Source organism: Macrotis lagotis, chromosome 1 (assembly GCF_037893015.1).
Source record: "Macrotis lagotis isolate mMagLag1 chromosome 1, bilby.v1.9.chrom.fasta, whole genome shotgun sequence".
Classification (NCBI taxonomy): domain Eukaryota; kingdom Metazoa; phylum Chordata; class Mammalia; order Peramelemorphia; family Peramelidae; genus Macrotis; species Macrotis lagotis.
The window spans coordinates 45,238,202-45,262,781 of record NC_133658.1 but is presented as its reverse complement, the minus strand read 5'-3'; positions in this window follow the sequence as shown (position 1 = coordinate 45,262,781).

Sequence of the window (24,580 nt, the reverse complement as noted above, 5' to 3'; positions counted from 1 at the left end):
CCCCATGTTGATGGGGACTTGAATAAAATAATGTATGCAAATAGTGTGTCCTTGAAAAGTAAAAACTAGTATACAAATGTAAGGGTTATTATATTTTTTGTTGTGTTTTGTTTTTGCAAGGCAATGGGGTTAAGTGACTTGCCCAATCACACAGCTACGTGATTATTAAGTGTTTACAGTCACATTTGAACTCAGATCCTCCTGACTTCAGGGCCAGTGCTCTATTCACTGTGCTACCTAGCTGCCTCAGAGGTTATTATTTTTAAGAAAATTATTCCATTTTTCAATAAATATCATTTGATTACTCCTTCCTCAGTTGGATATCATTCATTCATTCAATTATTGAGAGTCCTATATATTCTACTTTTGTAATATCCTTCATACTCATTTTGTTCCCTCCTCTGATACTGCCACTAACCTGGTACAAATCCTGTCTCCCTCCAGTCTAGGTGGCTCAATGGATAGAGCACTGGCCTTTGAGTCTAGAGGACAGGAGTTCGAATGTGACCTCAGACACTCGACTCTTACTAGCTCTGTAACCTTGGGTGAGTCACTTAATCCTGATTGCCTCACATCCAGAGTCATCTTCAGTCATCCTGGTTCATATCTGGCCACTGGATCCAAATGACTGAAGGAGAAAGTGAGGCTGGTGACTTAGCATAGCTCCCCTCACACTCAAATCCACTTCATGTGCTTGTCATGGCATCATCTCCCTGATCTTCTTCAAAAATGAAGAACAAACAGTACCATACTCCACTCAGCTATCAAAGTTGACTTCTGGGGCGGCTAGGTGGCATAGTGGATAAAGCACAGGCCCTGGAGTCAGGAGTACCTGGGTTCAAATCTGGTCTCAGACACTTAATAATTACCTAGCTGTGTGGCCTTGGGCAAGCCACTTAACCCCGTTTGCCTTGCAAAAACCTAAAAAAAAGTTGACTTCTTAAAACAAAGATCTGACCATCTCACACACATATATACCAGCCTCTCTCTCTCTCTCTCTCTCTCTCTCTCTCTCTCTCTCTCTCTCTCTAACTCACTCACTCACTCGATGAACTCCACTGGTTCTCTATTACCTGAAAGTTTCTCCTTCCTCACCTTAATCTCCTGACTTCCCTTCGCTAAAATCCTACTTTTGATTTCAAGAAACTGTAGCATATGCAGGGGCCATACTCTGGTAAAACCATCTTGGTAGATAGGCTAAACCAGGTTGAGGGTAAACAACAGGCCTAATATCTATCTGAGAGTTAAGGGGATGTCTACCTCAAACATGTGAAGACTTCCTGGATGAGAAAAAATTGCTCCAATGACCATGAAGGCTGTTGAAACAGGTTTTGTGGAGTGCTTAGAGCTTGGTCAGACGTCAAAGCTGCCAAGGTGATCCACTGCATGCCAGGCTGTAGCCAATCATCTTGACTTTTGTCTTGCCACTGGACTTCAGTGACTTTGGAAGTGAGAGTGAAGCAGATGACATTGTGCCACTTTGCCTCAATTAAATCCAGTTCATGAACAAGTCAAGACATCAGCTTATGATGTCATTTGGTCCTCTTCAAAAATGAAGGTGAAACAACAACTTTTGGCAAGTTCCACCTTCCAATTAATGCTAGTGCCTTCTTCCCTCTAAGTTTTTAACCCGTTTATGTGATATTTATATAGAGTTGTTAGTATGTTGTTTCCACAATTAGATCTTGAACTCTTTGAAGATGGGGATGGTGTTTGGGGGGTGATTTTGTCTTTCTTTGTACTCCTTGTCCTTTTAAATCTTCTCTTATTCAAGCAAATATCGGATATTTGCTTGAATAAGAGAAGAATTAGAAGACCAAAGTTATTGATCTTATTTATCTAAAGAACTCTCATGGGGAAAACTTACCTTAGGAAGTTCCAAAGGACAAAACTATGATCCATAAGTCAGTCCTAGGGATATCATTCTTAGCTTAATAGAAAGAATTTCCTAATGATCAACATCATCCAAAGATGGAATAGACTATTTTATGTGATAAATGAATTCCCCATCACTGGAAGTGGTAGAAACATGAAGACCAATTGACATCATGTAAAGAAGGGTCCTGCACTGGTTGGGAGACTGGCTGGTATGACTTTTAAAATCCCTTCTATAATCATTAGCAGGATGGCAAGGCAATTGATGATTGCAGCAGGAAGGCAGAAGCTTTTAACCAAAAATCTTATGAGTGCACCAACCTCTCTTCCCCAATAGCTCACAAAGGCAAAGAGAGTTCAGATTTCTGGCTCTCTTGGAGCAGAACAGATTGTGATGAACATAGAGACAAGAAGAGTCAGATCACGAGGCATAGCTCTGGAGGTCTAATTGCTTGGGTTGATTTTCCTGTCTGGGTAATATTTCTCTCTGTGTATATGTTCCTTTTATTGGTTTTGATCTAGGGAAAATCTTGTGCACTGGACTGGACTGTGAACTGCTAAAGTATTAAGGGATAGCATGGTCCAGAGACTTAGGCAATGATATTTTATCATAAAGCCAGTGCAGGCTTTGTCCTTGAGATAGCTTCTGAGCCTTTCCCTATTGCTTTAGTATGCCTTTGATAGAGGTAGACAGATCTTGGCATCCTCACAGGAACACTAACATAGACTGGAAATTTCCTCTCCTTCACCCATTGCTCTGAGGAGATGGATGACGTAGCTCGAGGACCATGCTCTGGTTGGATAACATCTGTGGAAACCACAGAGAAAGATTACTTGGCTTACTACATAGCAGGAGTATCACATCAGAGCCTTCAGCCACAGAGGCTCTGATGCTGACTGAACTTACAATCCATATCCCCATCCATATCTCAAGAACAGTGGGAAATGATACTATCCTTCCTAAACTTTCAGAAGCTTATTTTCCCCAACCTTTCCTCCCTGCAAATCCCAGGCCAAAGCCCATCACAGAATCCATCTAGATTATTTCACTATTCATATATGTTGTTTGTATTGTTAGCATGTTGTTTATGCAATTAGATCTTGAACTCTTTGAAGATGGGGATGGTGTTTGGGGGGGTGATTTTGTCTTTCTTTGTATCCCCTTGTCCTTCTAAATCTTCTGAGAGAAGGCCATGATCATTGTTAGCCTATATTCATGTGCTCTGCTAATTGAAAAAATTCTTAGAACCTAGAGGAGGCAGAGGCAAAAGAATTTTTTCGGGGCAGCTAGGTGGTGTAGTGGATAAAGCACCGGCCCTGGAGTCAGACACTTAATAATTACCTAGCTGTGTGGCCTTGGGCAAGCCACTTTGCAAGCCCTTTGCCTTGCAAAAAAAAAACCTTAAAAAAAAAGAATTTTTTCACAAGAGTTTAAGTGAAAACTTAAAGGACCCCTTGGAAGAGCATCTTAGGCCTGAATGTTTGGAGGTTCAGCAGATGCATCATAGCTGCTCAAAAGAGGAGGTGAGTGGACTCTGGACCATGTTGAATATGCAGAGAGACCAGAACCTATGCAGCTGGGGTTGAAGTTGGGAGGGTGTCATTCAGAAAGCATTCTACTAAGACAAGCATTTTTTTCCTTTTCTTTCTTTTATTTTTCATTTTAAAGATTTTATTTATTTTGAGTTTTACAATTTTTCCCCTAATCTTACTTCCCTCCACCCCCCCCACAGAAGGCAATTTGACAGTCTTTACATTGTTCCCATGGTAAACATTGATCCAAATTGAATGCGATGAGAGAGAAATCATATCCTTGAGGAAGAAAAATAAAGATTACATAATAAGATATCAGTTTTTTTTTTTTCTAAATTAAAGGTAATAGTCTTTGGTCTTTGTTCAAACTCCACAATTCTTTCTCTGGATACAGATGGTATTCTCCATTACAGATAGCCCCAAATTGTCCCTGGTTGTTGCACTGATGGAATGAGCAAGTCCATCAAGGTTGGTCATCACCCCCATGCTGCTGTTAGGGTGTACAGTGTTTTTCTGGTTCTACTCATCTTGCTCAGTATCAGTTCATGCAAATCTCCCCATGATTCCCTGAATTCCCATCCCTCCTGGTTTCTAATAGAGCAATAGTGTTCCATGACATGTATATACATATATATATATATATATATATAATATGTAAACCACAGTTTGTTAAGCCATTCCCCAATTGAAGGACATTTAGACAAGCATTATTTTTAAAAAATTCAACTTTAATTTATTTTTCAAATCCAAATTCTCTTCTACTCCCCATTTCCCAAGAGAAGGCAAGAAAAACGAACCCTATTACAAACATGTAGAGCCAAATAAAACTCATTTCTGTATTGATATGGCAAGCATTCTTTACCTTTTTGTGTGTGTCCTGGATCTCTTTGGACATCTGGGGAAACCCAGAACCTCCTTCTCAGAATAATGTTTGTAAGTAATTGAAGGAAATGCTAGATTTCAGTTATAAGTTGGGAAAAATAAAATTGTGATTTTTTTTTCTCATCCAAATTTACAAATCCCCTAATCCTCAGACTCCCCTGAATTAAGGAGTATCAGTACCAGATTTGTTTGGATCTGTGTCTATGATGTTGTTCTCTTTTTCATCTAACCCATCAGTGTCAGGAAGTCCAAGATAAAAATTCTAGGAAGGAAGATGATCTCTAAGACTCAGCAAGGAATTCTAGTGTCTTCTCTCTGTTCATTATTTCCAGTTTCTCCTCTATAAATTACTTTGCACATATATGCTCACATTCTGGATATGGAGATCTAGGAATCATCAACATATTGATGATAATTGAGACCATGGGAGTTGGTGAGCTCACTGAATTATCTAGTACAAACTAAAGAGGAAGAACCATGGACAAAAAGTACTGAACATGGACATACTGAGATATGTGGTAGTGCTCCGGTTTACAATGAAAACAGACAACTCCCAGCAAGGTGCGACTCTTGTAAAAAGCCCTGGTCATCCTATTGCTGCCAACAAGCAGCCAGTACCCATCCAAGTCACAAGTTTTTCCTAAATAACACCATAAAATGAGTGGAAGGCAGGAAAGGGTCTAAGCAGGATGGAGCTGAGAAAGAATGAAGAAAAGAATGTGTCCTATGTGAAAAGATCATATTGCTACACATGGGAAGATTGGGTAATTGCTTTGACCAGTGGTACGAGAAGACAACTACAGCTGTGGTGGGGATGCTCACCCCTTTCCCCATCTGAAGTGCCTGTAGTCAGTCTATGCAAGTAGAGCTAGCCTAGATTGCTGGATTGGTTGTTCTAAACTGATCCTGTTTATCTCACTGAGGGGCTCACTCCAATGTCCCCCCAAATATAATACAATTGGCCATTCAATCATCTGAGGTGTCATCTTATTCCATTAATATTCTCTCACTTCAACAATGACTTTAAACATAATTACAAACCATCACACCAAATAACTTGGACTAGAACTAACTCAGGTTAGAACAGTGATTCCATCTCAGGTTAGAGTACAATGAGACACTCCTGGACTGTAAAATATAGGAAAAAATGGACATAAAAAGGGCACAGTTCTTGAATTTTAAAAAAGATAACAAATTAAAATGACTCTCCCTTCAAATTCCACATTCTTTGTGGCATGAATTCTCACGGGGCAGTATGAATTCTGCTAAATTTGAACATCAGTTCCCTATAGTATGGCTTGGCTTTCTATGCCATAGGAAACAAGGAAATCAAAAAATGACTCCAGGAATGGCCTTCTTTGTCCTTAAAAGGAAACCAATCTACATAAAATAGATAACTCTTGAAACACAGAGGTCAAAGTGGAATGTTCCCAAAATATTCGTAGATGGTTGCTAAGGACCAGATAAGGTGAGTTCATATGAACTGAGGCAATGGTTAAACCAACCACGATATGATTGATTGTCTTCATGCTCAAAAAGGACCAAAATGACATCGTTATGTTGGGGTCAACGTGCAGTATATCCAACTGGGGCTGATCGGACCAATACAAGCTCAAAAGTCTCTGAGTGGAATTATCTATAAATTTGGATATTTCGTGTTTCTTTCGAGCTTGAAATAACATGGTGGGCAGTCCTGTGCCAATGTCTTCCATGTTTCATGATCAAAACCAAAGTTCTCCTGGAAGACCTTGAGAGTGTCCTTGTATATGAGTGCAATGGAATCCTATGGATGAACATGAGAAATTCAATGAAATGTGAGAGGATCTGAATGAACTGATGCAGAGTAAAGTAAAAAGAACCAAAGAACAATATATTCAATGATTCCAACAATGCAAAAAAGACAAACACTGAAAGGAAATTTAAATGGCAGCTAGGTGGTATAGTATATAGATAACTAATCTGAAGTTGGAAAGATGTGAGTTCAAATTTGTCCTCAGACACTTATTAGCTGTGCTACCCTGGGCAAGTCACTTAGAGTCTGTCTGCTTTAGCTTCCTCAATGGTAAAATGAGGATGATATTGGCACCAACCTCAGGGATTTTGTGAAAGTAAAATGAGATAATATTTGCAAAGCATCTTGTGAATCTTGCTGTGCAAACCTAAATACTAACGGAACATTATTATTATTAGATGCAGAGTTATTGCAATGACTAATCACAGAGAAGACATAATGAAACATATCTCCTCTCCACAGTAGAATGGTGCATACACTACCAGATGGTTACTAAATTGATTGCTTTTATTGAACTATTATTCTATGTCACAAAGAAGGATTCAATATTTTCTGTGTATGTTGTATACATGCACAATATCCAGAAAAGGCCATGATATAAAAAATAAATAGCATTCAGGAATTTTTTAAAAGAATCCCTTTTGCTTGCCTTGGGAGTACTTTTCCTTCCAAAAACTGATGCTTCTCTGCTGGGGGAAACCTCTGACCTGGATAGCTTGGGAGGCCTCCCTCAGTCAAGTCGGTCCCACTTGAATGACCATAGCAGAGAGAATGAACATAGCAGAATCACTTACATGTCCTGAAGCCCATTTTTTAATTTTCTGAGATCTGGCTTCCTTTTTGAGACATATATAAATGGTCCCTTGAAAAATATTCCTCTCTTTGTGTTCCCTTTCCTTATTTTCCAGTTTCCATTGCCCATTCATTGCCAACTAGTTTTACTTGCTTATTTTTTTTCTCCTGCTTCCTAGTTATTACCTCTGAGTTGGTTCCAGAATCTTCTGTTTGAGGGGAAAACAAACATAACATGCAACAGTATGAAATTCTGAAGTCACTAACAGATCAAATGAAGTAGCCTGAAATTTCTCAATATTTGCTCTGGCATCCAAATCAGATCTCTTTTCCCAGGATTCTAAAATATAGGATCATTAGAAGGAAAAAAAACCTATCTTGGGTCGAGAGGGCAGAAGGTTTTCAGGGCAAGAATTTCAATTGGGATGAACTTTAAAGTTTAACTGAGAAAAAAATGACTTGAAAGCAGAGGAAGTATGGTTCAGTAGAGAGTGTTACTGGGTCTGAAATCAGAAGATCTAGGTTCAAATCCTACCATTACCACCTAGTACCTAAAGGACTTCCAGCAAGTTACCTTTTTTTTTTGAGACAATCGAGGTTAAGTGACTTGCCCAAGGTCAGTAAATGTCTGAGACTGCATTTGAACTCAGGTTCTCCTGACTTAACTATCCATTGTGTCACCTAGCTGCCTCAAGTTATTTTTGTAATATTTAAAATAACATGTGACACCATTTTGTCTTTTTAACCACCATTTTGTAAAGCTTTTTTAGCTGCTTTAAAGACAACTCAAGAGGGGTGGCTAGGTGGCGCAGTGGATAAAGTACCGGCCCTGGAGGCAGGAGTACCTGAGTTCAAATCTGACCTCAGACACTTAATAATGGCCTAGTTGTGTGGCCTTGGGCAAACCACTTAACACCACTGCCTTGCAAAAATCAAAAAAAAAAAAAGATACCTCATAAATCACAAGTTTACTGCCCCTCCTCATTGTCGCCCAACCACAAGAATATCTTCTACCTGATGTCTCCCAGTTCTCCACCAATAAGAAACCTGTTGTCATAAGCCTTCAATTTGTTTTTCCTTTTTTTTCACTCCCTCCAAATCATATATTAACTGGGTAGAAATCAATAGTTTGGGCTCTTAGCTTCTGAGAGCCTTGAAGCTAGTTTGTTTTGCAACAACTATATTGGTCTGGATGTTACTGGGTGGTTTTCTTTTTAGTTATTATTTCAGTGTAATACTTTACTTCTCTAATGAGCCCAGTTTTTATGAACATGACAGAGTGCTTGACGGATGCCAGTTTCACCAGGATTTTGGAACATGCATAGACATTCTGCAAGTGGGTTCAGCTTGCTAACCATATGGTAAAGGAGAAGTTTTTTGAGTGGCCCACTGTGAGCTCCTTAGCCAATTCCCTATTATAAATAAAATGAAGAGATGGATCTAAAGGTCTGTACAATCCTTTATGTGTCTAAAACTATAATCCTGTGTCTTGACCAGATCCTCTCCTGATGGTTTAAAAAAATAGGTTCTCCTTCTCTGAAGCTCTATAAGGTGAACCAAGAGTCCTTGCTACCAAACTGTTATTCTACCAACATACATTTAAGTTCCTATAATCAGATAATAGCACCAGGGAATTTAAGAAACAAAAATAAAACAGTCCCCAACCTCAATGGGTGTCATTTTATGATGTGTTCTGAACTCCTTCATCACCCTACCCTTTTTAACCATAGTCTTCTGCTAATACTTAAAGGTAGGCATTAAATCATTTCACCCCTTTACTCAAACCTTCATTCCTTTCCTGCCTTATTATACATTACTGCCCTTCCTGCAGACTATAGTCTGACCAAGTTGGTTTTCTTATCTTTCCTCATACACAACGCTCCATCCATTCCCAATCTCTGTCCCATTGCTCAAGTCATCTCCATGCTTAGAATTCATTCCCTACACATTGCTGCCTCTTAAAACTCTTAATTTACTTTAAAGATCAGCAGCTAGGTATCAGTGGATAGAGCTCCTGGCCCAGAGTCAGGAAAACCTGACTTCAAACTTGGTGTTACCAAGTGTCCTTAGGAAAGTCATTTAACCCTTAAAATGATCTTGAGAAGGAAATGGCAAACTATTCCGGTCCCATTCCAAGAAAACCCTAAATGGGATTGCAAAGATTTGGATATGACTGAAACAACTGAACAACAAGAAGAACCTACCTTCTAGATGAAGCTTTCCTTGTTCTCTACAGCTGACATTACTCCTAGTTATATTGTGTTTAATTTTTACATGTCCTGTGGTATTATTTATGTATATATTTTCTTCATACTTTGACAGCAGAGACTTTAAAAGCCTTCAACTACCTAAGATCTCTGACTAGAGAAACCTCAAGTTATTACCTCACTACTGAGAGATTGTCTAGAAATGTTTCATCTTAATGTACATGCCTACTTCCTGTGAAGAAAGTATTGTTAAATATACAGCAGGCACAAGTATATCATTTATGGATTACATCTGTAATGTGGATTTGGCGTGTCTTCTGAGAGGATAGTGCCATTTTAGGTGGTCTAGTCATATGCCAAATCCCTATTACTCATTGGTACCCTCAAAATGGTAAAAGACCTGGAGGAAGGCTTATAATGGTAAGACATCACTGAGGATTAATGGGAATCTGAGCATCACATTGTAGATCATCATAGTATTGCTCAAAGTCTAAGAATCACATAGAATGAAAAGGTATGAATTAATTGTGTTCTGCTCCACCAGGAAGAATAGCCACATTGATGAGATCAAAGTTCCAGAAAAGAAGGAGGAATAAGAATTATGTACCTGTGGCTTAATAATAATGAAAATAGAACGAAATGTAGTTCTTGCCCAAAATTCAAAAACATCCTTTTTTTTCTTGTGGAGAGGTAAGGAATCAGGAGCATGCTATAAATACTTATCAGTTGGATTTCTCTGGGAAAAAAGGATGCAGGCTGTACTTTTTTGTTTAATCTGCATTGTTAATATTTTTTCATCACTTAAGTATAGAAATCAACAAAATAGTCAATTACTGATTTCTGAGGTGAAATTTCACCCAATTTCTGAGATGAAAATGTTGGCAGCTAGATGAATCTTTCTTCTGGGATTAACCTCATTTGTCTTATTTCCTCAAAATCTTGAGCATTAGAGCCTCTAAATCACCGAAGTAGGAAGTTTTCAACTTCAGATTCCAATATTTTTTCAACAAAAAGTTGTGTCTTCCCTATCTGTCAGCTAGGTGGCACAGTGAATAGAGCACTAATCCCAGAGTTAGGAAGACTCTTCTTCCTGAATTCAAATTTGACTTTAGACACTTACTAGCTGTGTGATCCTGGACAAGTCACTTAACCCTACAAAATGAGCTGGAGAAGGAAATGGAAAACTACTCCACTGTCTTTGCTAAGAAAGCACCAAAAAGGATCATGAAGCGTTGGACATGACTACAAAATGACAAAATGTTCATATCAAAAATTTTAATTGGCTTTTATGGATCGATGTAAGTTGCCTCCAGCATACCCCTGTAAACAATTAAAGGTTCAGAATTTCCCATCTCTGTTTTTTTTTGTTGTTTAAAAGGCAGGGCTCAAGTAGCGATGGGGAGGAAGTAGATTGAGAAATGATTATAATGTAAACAATTTAAAAGTTCAAAAGAAACATGAGATGCACAAATTTAGGGACAACTTCACTCCAAATATTCCTATGGACATTTTGTACCCCATTTGAGGTAAAACTTTCTAAGTTCCTATTGGTCTGACAGCCACAGTTGGACACATACTGTACCTTGACCTCAACACAATGATGTCATTTTTGATACTCTTCAAGAATGAAGGACAACAACCAAACAATTAAAAGTGTTGGTAAAACTTTTTAAAAAGAAAACAGAAAAATATGGTGATTGAGGAACATCAAGATAAAACTAATTGTCATCTTGGTGATTGGGGTAGTTGGATGTCTTTAGGAACTCTAAATTGATTGTCGATTTGGATAAATGTAGAAAGTTTTCTTTTAGATTTCTATTCTATCCCAACAATTGACTTTTTAGTGATGAAACTGACCAGTACCCACATGTTAAAAAGATTAAACTAACACTTATAAAAATAAATTATTTATTTAGCTATAAAGAGTCTAACATTTGGACCTAATAATGGACCCAGGCAACAGGGACACTGTACTCACTTCATTTCCACAAAAGGGAATTTCTGCTCTGAACCCACACACAAAGTATAGACTGGGTTATATTCTGAGGGACCTGGCCTCTTAATACAGAGATTAGGCTCCCTTTTCTCACTTATTGATTTGTTAAACTTTTATTTTAGGGATTTAGAGATGATTTTCTTAAAGATTAGGTTTTTTGCTGATATCACCATTCTCAAAGTGGAAGTAGAAAGGTATTCAGAGTATAATATGAATTACATATAGAAGAGGCATTTTATTTCCTACATAAAAAAAAAAAGAGAAGCTAGGGGGCAGCTAGGTGATGCAGTGGATAGAGCACCGGCCCTGGAGTCAGGTGGACCTGAGTTCAAATGTGACCTCAAACACTTAATAATTATCTAGCTGGCAAGTCTCTTAACCCTGTTGCCCTGCAAAATCCAAAACCAGAGAGAGAGAGAGAGAGAGAGAGAGAGAGAGAGAGAGAGAGATGCTAAACATAAAAATCATAAATATGTACTAACAAAGACAATAGAATTTAGTAACGATTTATAACTATCCTTATACCCAACCCAGAAGGTTGACACTTAGTCATTTAAAAATGAAGCCATTTTTCAGTACTACTGATTAGGCATTTCACCTTGGCTCAAGTTCCATGTTTCCTGACTAACCAGGCCAAAACTTGGTTTTCCTTTCTTGTAGGTAGTTATCTTCTCTGATACAAAAGTTTCTACCAGTGACAACTCTACCCAATGACGCCAGGTCCTCTCATCTCTCAAACTCACAAGATTACTTCCGAGCTTGAACTCTATTCCTCCTGATGACAATTGATCACCTATTCAGGAAAGGAAACCCAAGTGGCAAAAATCACTGGGGATTCAGGTAAAAACTCACCTGCTTGGTCCTCTTGATCTAATTACCACATGAGAGCATGGGGGGGAGGGGAAGAGTGATAACACTGTCCTATCCCTTTTTAAACATTTTATTTATTTGAGGCAATGGGGTTAAGTGGCTTGCCCAAGGTCACACAACTAGGCAATTATTAAGTGTCTGAGGCTGAATTTGAACTCATATCCTCCTGACTCCAAGACTGGTGCTCTATCCACTGAACACCTTAGCTACCCAACATCCCCCATCCTTTATGGGAAATCTAGCAAAAGGAAGGCCCAGAGAAGAGTTGAAAGTCAAGAGCTGGGAGCAGAATCACTCTTTTTCAAGATCCACTGAATCACTGGTTCTTTCTTCATTAACAGGGTGGCTTCATCAACTCAAAGTGCTTACACTCTTCAGAACTAAGTAATGCCCATGGTCAGCCTTGCAGCAAGGACAACCTTGTGCATGTGCTATTCAAGCCGCAAGTATAAAAAAACAGAATGAAACCCATTTGTTTGTGATTTGTGATGCTGAGGACAAAGACTAGATAGTCCATCTTTTTATTTACCATTTAATATGGTTCCATTTTGGAATTTCAATCTTCAACCCATTTGGCTGTTCCCCATTTATACTATGGCTCCCAAGAACATTAAGGTAAGAGAGTGGTTTGAATTACTCAGTTCCATTTTCCATAGGGAAAATAGCTAAACATTCCTTTCCTCCTGAAGTGAGGTCAATAGCATCCCGTTCAACAAGGGTCTGTTACTATGTGAACTCCGTCCCAAACAATTTTTCAGTTGATTTTGTGCTATGCTTCTATAAATATTGACTTGGAAGAATTGACTATATGACTGAGTTCTCCAGTTCAAAATATTTTTTCATAGTTATTGAAGCCCAGTTGTAAACAATGAAGGGTCACAAATATTAAAAGTAAACGTTACCAAATGTCATCACCTTTGGGGGAAAACCAAAATAAAACAAAAATCCAAGAGTGAACAACATTCCCAAAACAAAACAAGTTGAAAGGGTTCCTAAACATTAAAACCTATTAGAGAGAAGACATTGCCATCAATAGATGTCTTGAATACCTCATCTTTAAAGCATTTTGGGATTTTGCAATCATAACTTCATTATTTATTCTGATGATTTTATTATCACCTTCTTGGTTAAGTAATTCAGTAAAGAGCATCTGCTAAGTACTCATATGCCAGACACTTTGCTAAGTTTAGGGGAAACAAAGAACATAAGACCCCTTTAAGGGGCTCACAATCTATTGGTAGAGACTGTATGGAAAAGAACCTAGGTGAATAGTCATAGTCAGGGGTATCATGGTAAATGTTTACCAACCAGATCTCTAAAAAACAAAAAAAAAATTATATACACACACTTTTCATAAAAGATTTTAAAATTTTGGTTTTTTAAGTTAAATCAATGTTCCCACCCTCTCACCCTTCTTCCATTGAGGACACAAGAAATACAAATCCCGTATGAATTCAATCGAAATAAATTTCATATTGGCCACATACAAAAAAATATTTGCTTCATCCTCTCTTCTGAATCTTTACCCTCTCTATCAGAAGGTGGGCAGAGAGTTTCATCATTAGTACTCTGGAATCCTGGTTGGTCATTATAATAAGAGTTTAGCATAATGGTATTCCAATGGTATTTCAATCCATTTATACGCCACAACTTATTTATCCATTCCCCAATTTATGGACATACTCTCATATTTCTATTTTTTGTTGCCTGCAAATAATTGTATACATTCTTAGAGTTTGTTTTGTTTGAGACCAATCCCTCCCTTAATTTGCCCACCCTTTAATTCTCCTTATCCTTTCCCCCCTTCCCTCATTCCCTTTTGATGAACAGGGATTTTTGTTCTCAGTTTTGTATGTGCATGTATTCTTCTTTCTTTTGACCAGATCAGATGAGAGTGAGATTCAAGTATCAGTCACTTCCTCCCATCCTCTCCTCCTGATTTTGTGCATCCTGATTATAATTTCTTCTAACTTTCTTTTCCCTTCCTATCTCTCAACTCCCCTAAGTACACTTCTTTCCCTTTCCATCCTTTTTTTTTTTAAAGATTATCAAGGCATAAAAGAATCTTGTCTAATTGAACTCTTCTGAATCTTGATGTTGATAGACTTCAGAGGAGACACATGTATTTCAACTTTTGATTTTAATATTTCTTGTTGTCCTATTAAGTCACTAACTTTTAGTTGGTCCATTTTAATTTTTAAGGAGTTTGTTGCTTGGGCAAAGTTTTGTGTCTCTTGGGCCAAGCTATTAATTGATTTTTACTCTTCTTTCTTCCATGATTCCCATTTCTTTTCCACCTTTCCCCCTCACTCTCATTTCATTTACAAAACTTTTTTTAAAAAAGCTTTTAGGGGCGGCTAGGTGGCGCAGTGGATAAAGCACTGGCCCTGGAGTCAGGAGTACCTGGGTTCAAATTCAGTCTCAGACACTTAATAATTACCTAGCTGTGTGGCCTTGGGCAAGCCACTTAACCCCATTTGCCTTGCAAAAACCAAAAAAAAAAATTCTTTTATAATTCTTGCTTCTTCTCTTCTAAGAATCCTAGTTGAATTTTTATCTAAACTGTGTTTTTCTCTGAGGCTTTCCTTGCAGATGTTTTGGACGCATTCCCTTCCTTCTTCTGAGTTTGTGTCTTGAACTTTTCTGTCACCACAATAATTGTTATGGCAGGTTTTTTTTTTTATTTGACCATCCTTCCATTCTACTTCCTGAATTTTGACATGATTTTAGGTCTGGGCTCTGTAATGATTCTGGGCTATTCTTATTGCTGTTTTCTTAGGTACTGAATTTTGTATTATTTTAGGATCAGGGAAAGGATGGAGAACTATAAGCTTCCGAGCTTCCAGAATGGTTTGATTCAGGACAAATTGTTATTCCTGCTCCCCTGTCTGACCCTGTCTGTTTATACAAAGAGCTTTCATTTATAACAAAATAATCATTTAGAGAAGAAGGGCACATTATCTCCTTACTCTGTGTGCTATCACTAGCTGTCATCTCTCATGTCAAAAATACTCCCTCTTTGATGCCAGGGAAGCTTCAAGATGCAAGACAACCTTTTATTTTTTTCCAATTGAAATTTAATTTTATTTTTCAAATTATATACAATGGTAGTTTTTCAACATTTATCCATTTACAAATTTGTGAGTTCCACATTTTTCTACCGCCCTCCCTTCCCTGCCCATCCCCATGGCAGTGAACAGTCTGGTAAAAGTTGTAGATGTACAATCATGTTCAGCTTATTTCCATAGTAGTAATGTGAAAGAAGAATTACAACTAAGAGAAAAGAAAAAAACATGAGAAAGAAAGGAAAAGCATAAAAGAAGATTTTAAAAAGCAAACATTGTATGCTTTGCTCTGCATTCAGACTCCGTAGTTTTTCTTCTGTTTGTGGATGGCATTGTCCTTGATCTTCGAACTGCTAAGAGGAGCATAGCTGATAAATCCACAGTGTTGCAATTAATATGTATAATGTTTTCTTGGTTCTGTTCACTTCACTCAGCATCAGTTCACACAAGTCTTTCCATGGTTCTCTAAAGTCCAACTGCTCATGATTTCTTATAGAACAATGTACTCCATAACATTCATATACTTATATAATTTGTTCAGCCATTCTCCAATTGGTGGATATTCCCTCAATTTCTAATTCTTTGCCATGTTTTTGAACATGTGAGACTTTCTCTGTTTTTAATGATTTCTTTGTTATTGTTGAATGAAAGGGTATGAATAGTTTTATTGCTCTTTGGGCATAGTTCTGAGCAAGTTTCTGATTCAGGTTTGGATCTGAGCAAGAATGGACTGCTATGGGGCAGCTGGGTGACATAGTGGATAGAGCACTGGCCTTGGAGTCAGGAGTACCTGAGTTCAAATCTGACCTCAGATGCTTAATAATTACCTAGCTATCAGACAGGTGCAATATTTCTTTTGGTTCTGAATTATAGTTTCCCCTTTGTTCTAGGACTCCTGTCCTCATTATTACTCTGCAGGTTGGGCTAGATGCTGTAAATTAGATCCTGCTGTGAGTCTGGGGTCTAAACCATACCACTGCTGCTGCTGCTGCTGCCTACTGCTGCTGTTGTCATAGCTGCTGGCTTTTGAACATTTTTCTTCCTTGGTACACCATCCAGGACCTCCCAACACAGGAAACCACCCCCTATGCAGTCCCCTTCTCAAGCCATATTTGTTACCTGGAATTATGAATAATGGATGACAAAGCTGCCAGTTGGCATCTATACTTGTCACAATGGTGTAGTATGAATCTGTGCATATTTTAAAGTATCAGTAGGAGGCAATCTCAGGAGGAAGGGCACTGGCATCGAGGAGGATCAGGGAAAGATTTCTTGCAGGAGGTGGCATTTTAACATTATTTTTAAATTTTGAATTCCAAATCGATACCTCCCTCCTTCTTTTCCCCCTCCCTGAGATAGTAAGCAATCATATATATATATATATATATATATATTATATATATATATATATATATGTATATATATAATCATGTAAAACATTTCCTTATTAGTCTTTTTGTATAAGAAGATGAATAGAAGGAATGAAAGAAAGAAAGTCAACAATAGCGTCCTTCAGTCTATATTCAAACATCGGTTCTTTCTCTGGAGATAGTCTGCTTCACCATTGGCCCTTTGGAATTGTCTTGGATCATTATATTGCTGAGAATAGCTGCTGTTCACAGTTCATCAGTGTTACTTTGCACAATGTTTTGCTGGTTCTACTCACTTTACTCTGTATCAGTTCATATACATCTTTCCAGGTTTTTTGTTATCCTACTTGCCATTTCTTATAGTACAAAGCAATCATATGCCACAGCTTGTCAAGCCATTCCCCAATTGATGGACATCCTCTCAATTTGCAATCCCTAGCCACCACAAAAAGAGCCACTATAAATATTTTTGTACAAACAGATCCTTTCTCCAATTTTTTTTGATGTCTTTAGGACAAGGACCTGGTAGTGGTACTGCTGGATTAAAGGTAATGCACACTTTTATTGTCCTTTGGGAATAGCTCCAAATTGCTCTCCAGAATGGTTGGATTAGTTCACAACTTCCAGTTTTCCCACATCTCTTCCAACATCCATCATTTTCCATTTTTATCATATTAGCCAGTCTAAGTAGGTATGAAGTGGTACCCCAAAGTTGTTTTAATGTGCATTTCTCTACTCAGTTGCTATTTAGAGCATTTTTCAAATGACTATATATATAGCCTTGATTTCTTTGTCTAAAAACTTCCTGGTCATATCCTTTGGCCATTTATCAATTGGGGAATGTCTTGTATTTTTATAAATCTGACTCTATCCTCTATAGATTTGAGAAACAAGACCTTTATCAAAGATACTTGTAGAATGTGGCATTTTAGATGAAGCTAACTAATGTGGTAATCTTATCATGGATAATCATTATAATGGAACATACACTATTTCTCAATTTGTGGGCTCAGTGGACAGATCTACAGGTCTGGAATCAGGAAGACTTAAGTTCAAATCCATTCTAGATACTTCTGTGTGATCCTGATCAAGTCACTTACATCTGCCTCAGTTTCCTCATCTTTAAGATGGGAATAATAATAGAACCCACTTCTCATGATTGTTGTAAGTATTAAATGAAATAATATTTGTAAAGTATAAATATAAAATGAAAAAATTTTTATAAAGTGTAAGTATTCAATGAAATAATATTTGTAAAGGATGAAGTTGGCACTTTATTCTTTCTGGAATCTGGTCATGGGGGTTTGGTTGGAAACTCAATTGTTCAGCTAAGAAAGATTAGGACCTAGTAGAATAATTTGATCTATACTGATTAATGAATAAGAATATGAGTTTTAAGGATGATTTATAGGATAGGACTTTATTTCTACACAGGTCCTCCCATTTGTAGAATCTACCCTGATCACCTTTCACCAAGGGGACAATTCTTTTTCCTGTGATTGAGATGGGTTGGTACTGAGCAATCATCCTCACCTGCCCTCTTTCCTTTATCACCAATGAATGAAAGAAGAAGGAATGATTCATTTATTCATAAATGGAATGCATTTGTGAAGTAACTGGGCAGCATTAGGGGTACTTTCTGTGAATGTGGAAAGGTGATATTCTTTGTGTTAAATTCACTGATCCATATAAGGATCAAACCTACAACTATGGTTATAGTTGTATGATTTTAAAGCAAATTTTAGATACAGAATTGGTGTGGTAGAGAGGTGGGTGACTACGGGAATAGAATGTTGCATCTATCATAAGAAACAGGTTTTTTTTGCCAAGAGAGGGTTCAATGTATGTGTTTGTGTGTATGTATATGTGTGTGTGTGTTGTGTGATATCTAGAAATATCTAGAAATAACTATGATGCAAACATAAATAGCACAAATAACTCCCCTCCCCCATTTGAAATCAGAAGACCTCAGTTCAAATTCTTTATCTGCAACTTAATAGCTGGATGAAGTTGGACAAGTCACCTTATTCCTAAGGGCCTCAGTTTCTTCATTTGTAAAATAAGACCACTAAGATTTCTAAGGTCCTCTCTACTTCTAAATCTATGACTTTCATTGATTCACTACATCCCTTCTTTCCATGCCCCTTCCTTTCTCTCCCTCCCCCCCTTTCTCTCTGTTTTCTCTGTCTCTCATTTTCTGTCTCTGATCTCTTGTCTCTCTGTTCTTTTTCTTCCCTCTCCCCTTCCCTCATCTCTCTGTCTCTTCTCTATCTCTGTATCTCTGTCTCTCTTCCTTTTCTTCACCATGGCCCTCTTCCCTCACCATAAATGCCCCTTCTACCTTTTCTCTTTCTTCCTGGCTTCCAAGTATTAAATAATTCACCCAGACTCTTCTCATCACTACTTTACTGCCCTTTCCTGCTCATCCAGATTGCAGACGAGCCTGGGTAAAGTTTGCTGAGTTGCATCATTCTTTTGCATTTATTCTACCCAAAATAGGAGGCAGTGGCCTTGAGGCTCATCAGAGGGACAGAGGCCACCCTTTAACTCTTGTCTCCTTCCTGTCTATGGGAGTGCTGGCTCTGCTCAGGCCTGTTCAGAATTTTCCATAGGTGAGACTGGGTCAGTGACCCTCTGGTGAGGCAGAGAACCTCACTTCCCAGACTATTTGGGTTGAGACCTCCTTGGGTGGAGGGAAGACCCTCATTGGAAAATGATAGGATCATAGTATTTGGATCTGTAAATGATCTAAGAGATTATCTAATCTAATATACCATTTTACAGATAAGAAAACTGAAACCCAGAAGGACCCAGAGACTAGAGGTCTAGTGTACATTCCAAAATAGTATGCTGCCTTATCAATAGATAAGTCAAGGTAAAGAATAAGGGATAGAAATTGGCATCCAGCTTTGGTGGTAGAGTTGGGGTACAGATTCTTAAGAAGCAGTGTTCCAGAATGAGTTTCTGGCCCCTATAGCACAGGCTTCTGTACCTCATGGCTCTGTACTGCATTGAAACAGTAGGGTAAAGATTTAAGAAGAAGAATCTTGGGGGCCTAAGTGGACCACAGAATGAGTATGAATCAGCAGGGCAGTGCAGCTTCTAAAAATGATTCAGCAGAATCCAGGAGAGGCACAAAGATGCATGTGGGGCAGCTCACTCTTTATATTTAGCACATCACATCCTGTGGAGCTCCTTACTTCAGTTTGGGGTATCACAACCTAAAAAAGTGGAGAACCTTCTGGGTACACAATGAGAAGAATTAGAGGGATGATAGATGGTGCAGTAGATGGATTATTAGGCCTGGAGTCAGGAAGACCTGAGTTCAACCTCAGATATTATTAGCTGTGTGACCTTGAATAAGTCACTTAACACTGTTTCCTTCAGTTTCCTCAACTATAAAATAAGCTGGAGAAGAGAATGGCAAACTACTCTAGTTTCTTTGCCAGGAAAACCCCAAATGGGGTCATGAAGAGTCAGACACAATTGAGACACCAGCTAATGATCAGAGGAATGATCAATAACCAAAAACCTAATGAAATGGAAGTTGTTTAGCCTGCACAGGAGAAAGCCCAGAGCATAGGGAGGAAGGTTTGTCTCTCTGAACTTGAAAAGTTTTCAAATTCCTGTTAATTTGTAAAGAAAAAGGATCTCATATCATTTAATTCAATGCAACAAATATTAAATACCTGTTATGTACCAGACCCTCTGCTAAGTGCTGGGGATACAAAAAAGAGGCAGAAAGACGGTCCCTGCCCTCAAGGAGCTTATAATCTAATGATATAAAATAATATAAAATGCTATGCTATATAATCTTATATAGAATGGTAACTGCCCTCTGAGGAGGCCTCCATTGAATTATTACTGTATTGAATAACATTTTCTTTTTTTCCATTGAAATGTTATTTTATTTTTCCAATTACATGTTATGAAAGTTTTTCAACATTCATCCACATGCATATGCACAGTTTTAAGTTATGCAATTTTTGTCCACCCTTCCTTCCCATCCCCCCCTTCCCTCAATGGCATACAGTCTGGAGGACATTTTATGCATACGTTTGTGCTTAACATGTTTACAGATTAGTCATTGCTGAGGGAAGCTGCATCCATCAAGGTTGATCAAATCACAATGTTGTTATTAATGTGTACAATCTTCTTGTGGTTCTGTTCCCTTCACTCAGCATCAGTTCCTATAATTTGTTCCATGCTTCTCCAATCAGTCATAGTTTCTTATAAGAATAGTACTCCCTAACATTTCTATACCAGTCATTCCCCAATTGATGGGCATCCCTTCAGTTTCCAATTCTTTTCCACCACAAATAACTGCTATGAATATTTTGGAACATGTGGGACTTTTTCCAATTTTTTTATTACTTCTGGATATAGACCTAGAATTGGAATTGTTGGGTCAAAGTTGTGATCAGTTTTATTGCTCTTTGGGCATAGTTCCATATTGCTCTCCAGAATGGTTGGATCATTTCACAACTCCACCAATAATGCACTAATATAATGACATTCATTTTCAAGAAATTTCTCTTATACCTAAGCTAAACTCTGTTGTAAAACACTAATTCACTTTCTCAGTGAGAAGTTGGGGGTGTCAGAGGGAAGTTGATCTGGACTTGGGATTTCATCAGTGAAAGGCAGTTAAACCATTCAGCAAAAAGAGCTTTGGACTTGAAGTCAAGAGGATCTGACTTTAAATTCTGCCTCAGATACTTAATTAGATGTATGGTCTTTATCAAGTTACTTCACCTTTCTCTGCCTCAGTTTCCTTATATGTTGTTGTTGAGTCCAACTCTCCATGACTCTGGGTTTTTCTTAGCAAAGATACTGAAGTGGTTGGTAGGGTCACATAACTAGTAAACATCTGAGGTTGGATTTGAACTCATGTCCCCTTGACTTCAGAGCTGGTGCTCTATCCATATCCCTTCCTCATCTATGAAAAAATCTTTGTGAGAATCAAATGAGTTACCATGAAAAAATATATCCTTTGCAGACCTTAAAGGAGTAAATAAATGCTAAAAATATTATTGTCATCAGTAGGAGAAACTTCATCAGAGATGAAGAAATTCCCTCCACTTATGCTGATGACAACTTGTCTGTCATTTTATAAACTTCAAAATCTGACTGGGATATTGAGAGATTAAATGACTAACTAAAAGTCACTCAGCCATATACATCAAAGACACTGGCATCTTTTTTTAAAAACAGGAGAATCAACTCAAGAGGTATGAAGGCAAGCAGACACAGATTTCTAAACTTTGTTACAAACATTAGTTAGTTTGTGATCTGAATTGGAGGGCAGGAAGAAGTAAGTTTCTTGCCATTGCCAAAAATGTAGTGATAAAATTGTCCCACCTATGATAAAAGAAACTGAGGCAGAGCTCTGAGTCAATGGCACTTCATTAAAGGGTCTAAGGTCCCCTCTAATGAAATGAACCTCAGATCTTCCTCATGATCTGGAATCTTGTTGTTATAGGGTTTTACTCAAATATACAAAAGAGACATGGTGAAATACAGAATCTCAGTTGATAGACCCTGCTCTTGAGGGTCAAAATGATACCATAGCAGGGGGGAATCACAGGGTGAAGGATGGACATCTCTGTTGACTAAGTAGCTGTAAATTAGTTATAAGATGGATAGGCTACATCTTACGTTAGGTAGGGGAAAATGGAACAGATTATACATCCTGACTAAGTAGACATAAGATGGTCACTTGGTTGGGCCAGTGATACAAAAATAAATTAGGACTTTCATGCAGTTTAGTCACCCCTGCCACATGGGGCTTGGTCACCACAACAAGGTAAAACAAGATTGGAGGACCTCTGACTAGCTCCCTATGATTGCATAAGTGCTCTTACCATCTATAGGTTCATAGCTCTGGGACCCAAAATACAGAACTTAGAATCATTGATTGATTGATTGATCCTGATTAGAATGAGGGATCCTCACTCATTAAATCAGCTTCTCACTACCATATTCATTGAGTTTTGTTTTATTTTCAAGGAGCAGATTAAAAACTCTGCTTCCAAGTACCTATTGGATGTTCCACAATCATCTGAAACTCCACATGTCCAGAATAAAACTCATTATCTTTCCACCCAAGCCTACCCTTCCTTCTAAACTTCTCTATTTCTGTTAAGGAAATCCTCATCCTTTGAACTGATCTCAGTTTTTCCTACTCGTCCACCACCGCCATATCTGGTTGTTAAGACTTGTCACTTCCAGCTTCTACACATCTCTCCCATTTGTAGACGTTTCTCCACTCACGACCCTGGACATCTCTCACCCTGATCTCTGCAGACGTCTCCTAATTGATCTACCCAAATTCAGTATTCCTCTCTCCAATACAACCTTCATGATATTAGTAAAGTGAAGTTCTAACCTGCTCTAGAAGCTTCAGTGGCTCCCATTGCCTCAAGGAGTTTAATAGTAGATCTAGTCATCCTCTAAAAGTAAGAACAAGACATCTACACAATTGATTCTAACATAAATTAGAATAGTCCCAAGGAGAGAGCCCAACAAAGTGCTATGAGAAGACTGGACTAACTGGGAGAATCAGGGGAGTCTTCTTGGAGGAGCTGCTGCTGCTGCTGCTGTTGTTGATGTTTCTATTTCATTCTTGAAGAAGACCATGACATCAGGGCAGTGATGTCATGACAGGCACATGAATTGGATTTAAGTGGGGGTCTGTGCTTAGTTACCAGCTTTACTTTGTCCTCTGGAGCCTCTGGCTCCAGTAGCCAGGTATGAATCTGGATGACTGGAGATGGCTCAGAAATCTCCAGTCCTCTTGGGTTAAGTGACTTGCCCAAGGTCACACAGCTAGTAAGTGTCTGAGGTTGGATTTGAACTCGGGATCTCCTGAGTCCAGAACTGGCATTCTCCTCACTGCTCCATCTTGGTACTCCACATGAGAAAAACACTAAAGAAAGGAAGAGATTCTAAAAGTTGGAAATGGGGACAGTGTATGTAAAAAGACAGAAGCTGGAGAGGGCAGTATAACATTAGAGAACCAATGTTTAGTGGTTTAACTCGGTTGGAAGATAGAGTATATAAATCAAAGCCATATCAGATGGGACTGGAATGGTAGAGTAGCATTAAATTTGGAAATGTCTTGATCTCAAAGATAAAGATTTTATATGTGGCCCAGGTTCCCCTTACCCTCCATCTCGCTCAAGATTCTGGGCTCACAACAACCAAGTCTAAAGGAATTAGCGGGGTTTCATTTTCTGTAGGGGGTGAAATAAAGGTTACCTCATACCTGATTGTACATCAAGTGCCTGAAGGAAAGTTGAAGACCCACTTACTTGCATTTGGGGAAATCCAGACACAAAATAATTTGAAGTTTTATCTTGGAATGTTTCTTGGAGTAAAACTCAGGGGCATGAGTAATGATCCAAAGAGAGACATCGATCCTTTTGTGGATAAGGTCCTAAGAATCAAACTCAGGTCTATGAAAATTAATTCAAAATATTTGTCACCTTCAGTCTTTTCCGGGTGCTTTAGTCCCACATTTCCAACTCCTTATGCTTACCTGGATGTCCTACCAATTAATCAATTAACCAACAAGTATTCACAAAGTGACCACTACTGTACTAAGTTCTGGGGATACAAAGAAAGGAAGCCTATAGGAGAATGCAAATAATTATGTACAAATAAGATATAGACAAGATGGATTAGACACAATCAAAAGAGGAATGATATTAGCATTAATAGTTATTAAGTAGTAAATCACTCTCCTGGCATCACTCATCTTCATCTTTAGAAATCAGAGAAGTAATAGCAGGTATAAGACTGTATTGTTTTGTTTAATTTTTTCATCATGCTCACTCACTTAGGGGACTGGAACAATGAGGGAAAAGATAGATATGGCCATCTTATACCTTACCAGCCTTACTCAAGATGAATGGCAATGACACCTATTTCTAGCCTTGTTCTTTTAAAGACTATCTGATGAGCAGAACCAGAAGAACATTGTACACCCTAACAGCAACATGGACGTGATGATCAACCTTGATGGACTTGCTCATTCCATCAGTGCATCAATCAGGAACAATTTGGGGCTGTCTGCAATGGAAAATACCATCTGTATCCAGAGAAAGAATTGTGGAGTTTGAACAGAGACCAAAGACTATTATTACCTTCAATTTAGGAAAAAACTGTTATCTTATTATGTAATTTTGCTATCTCTT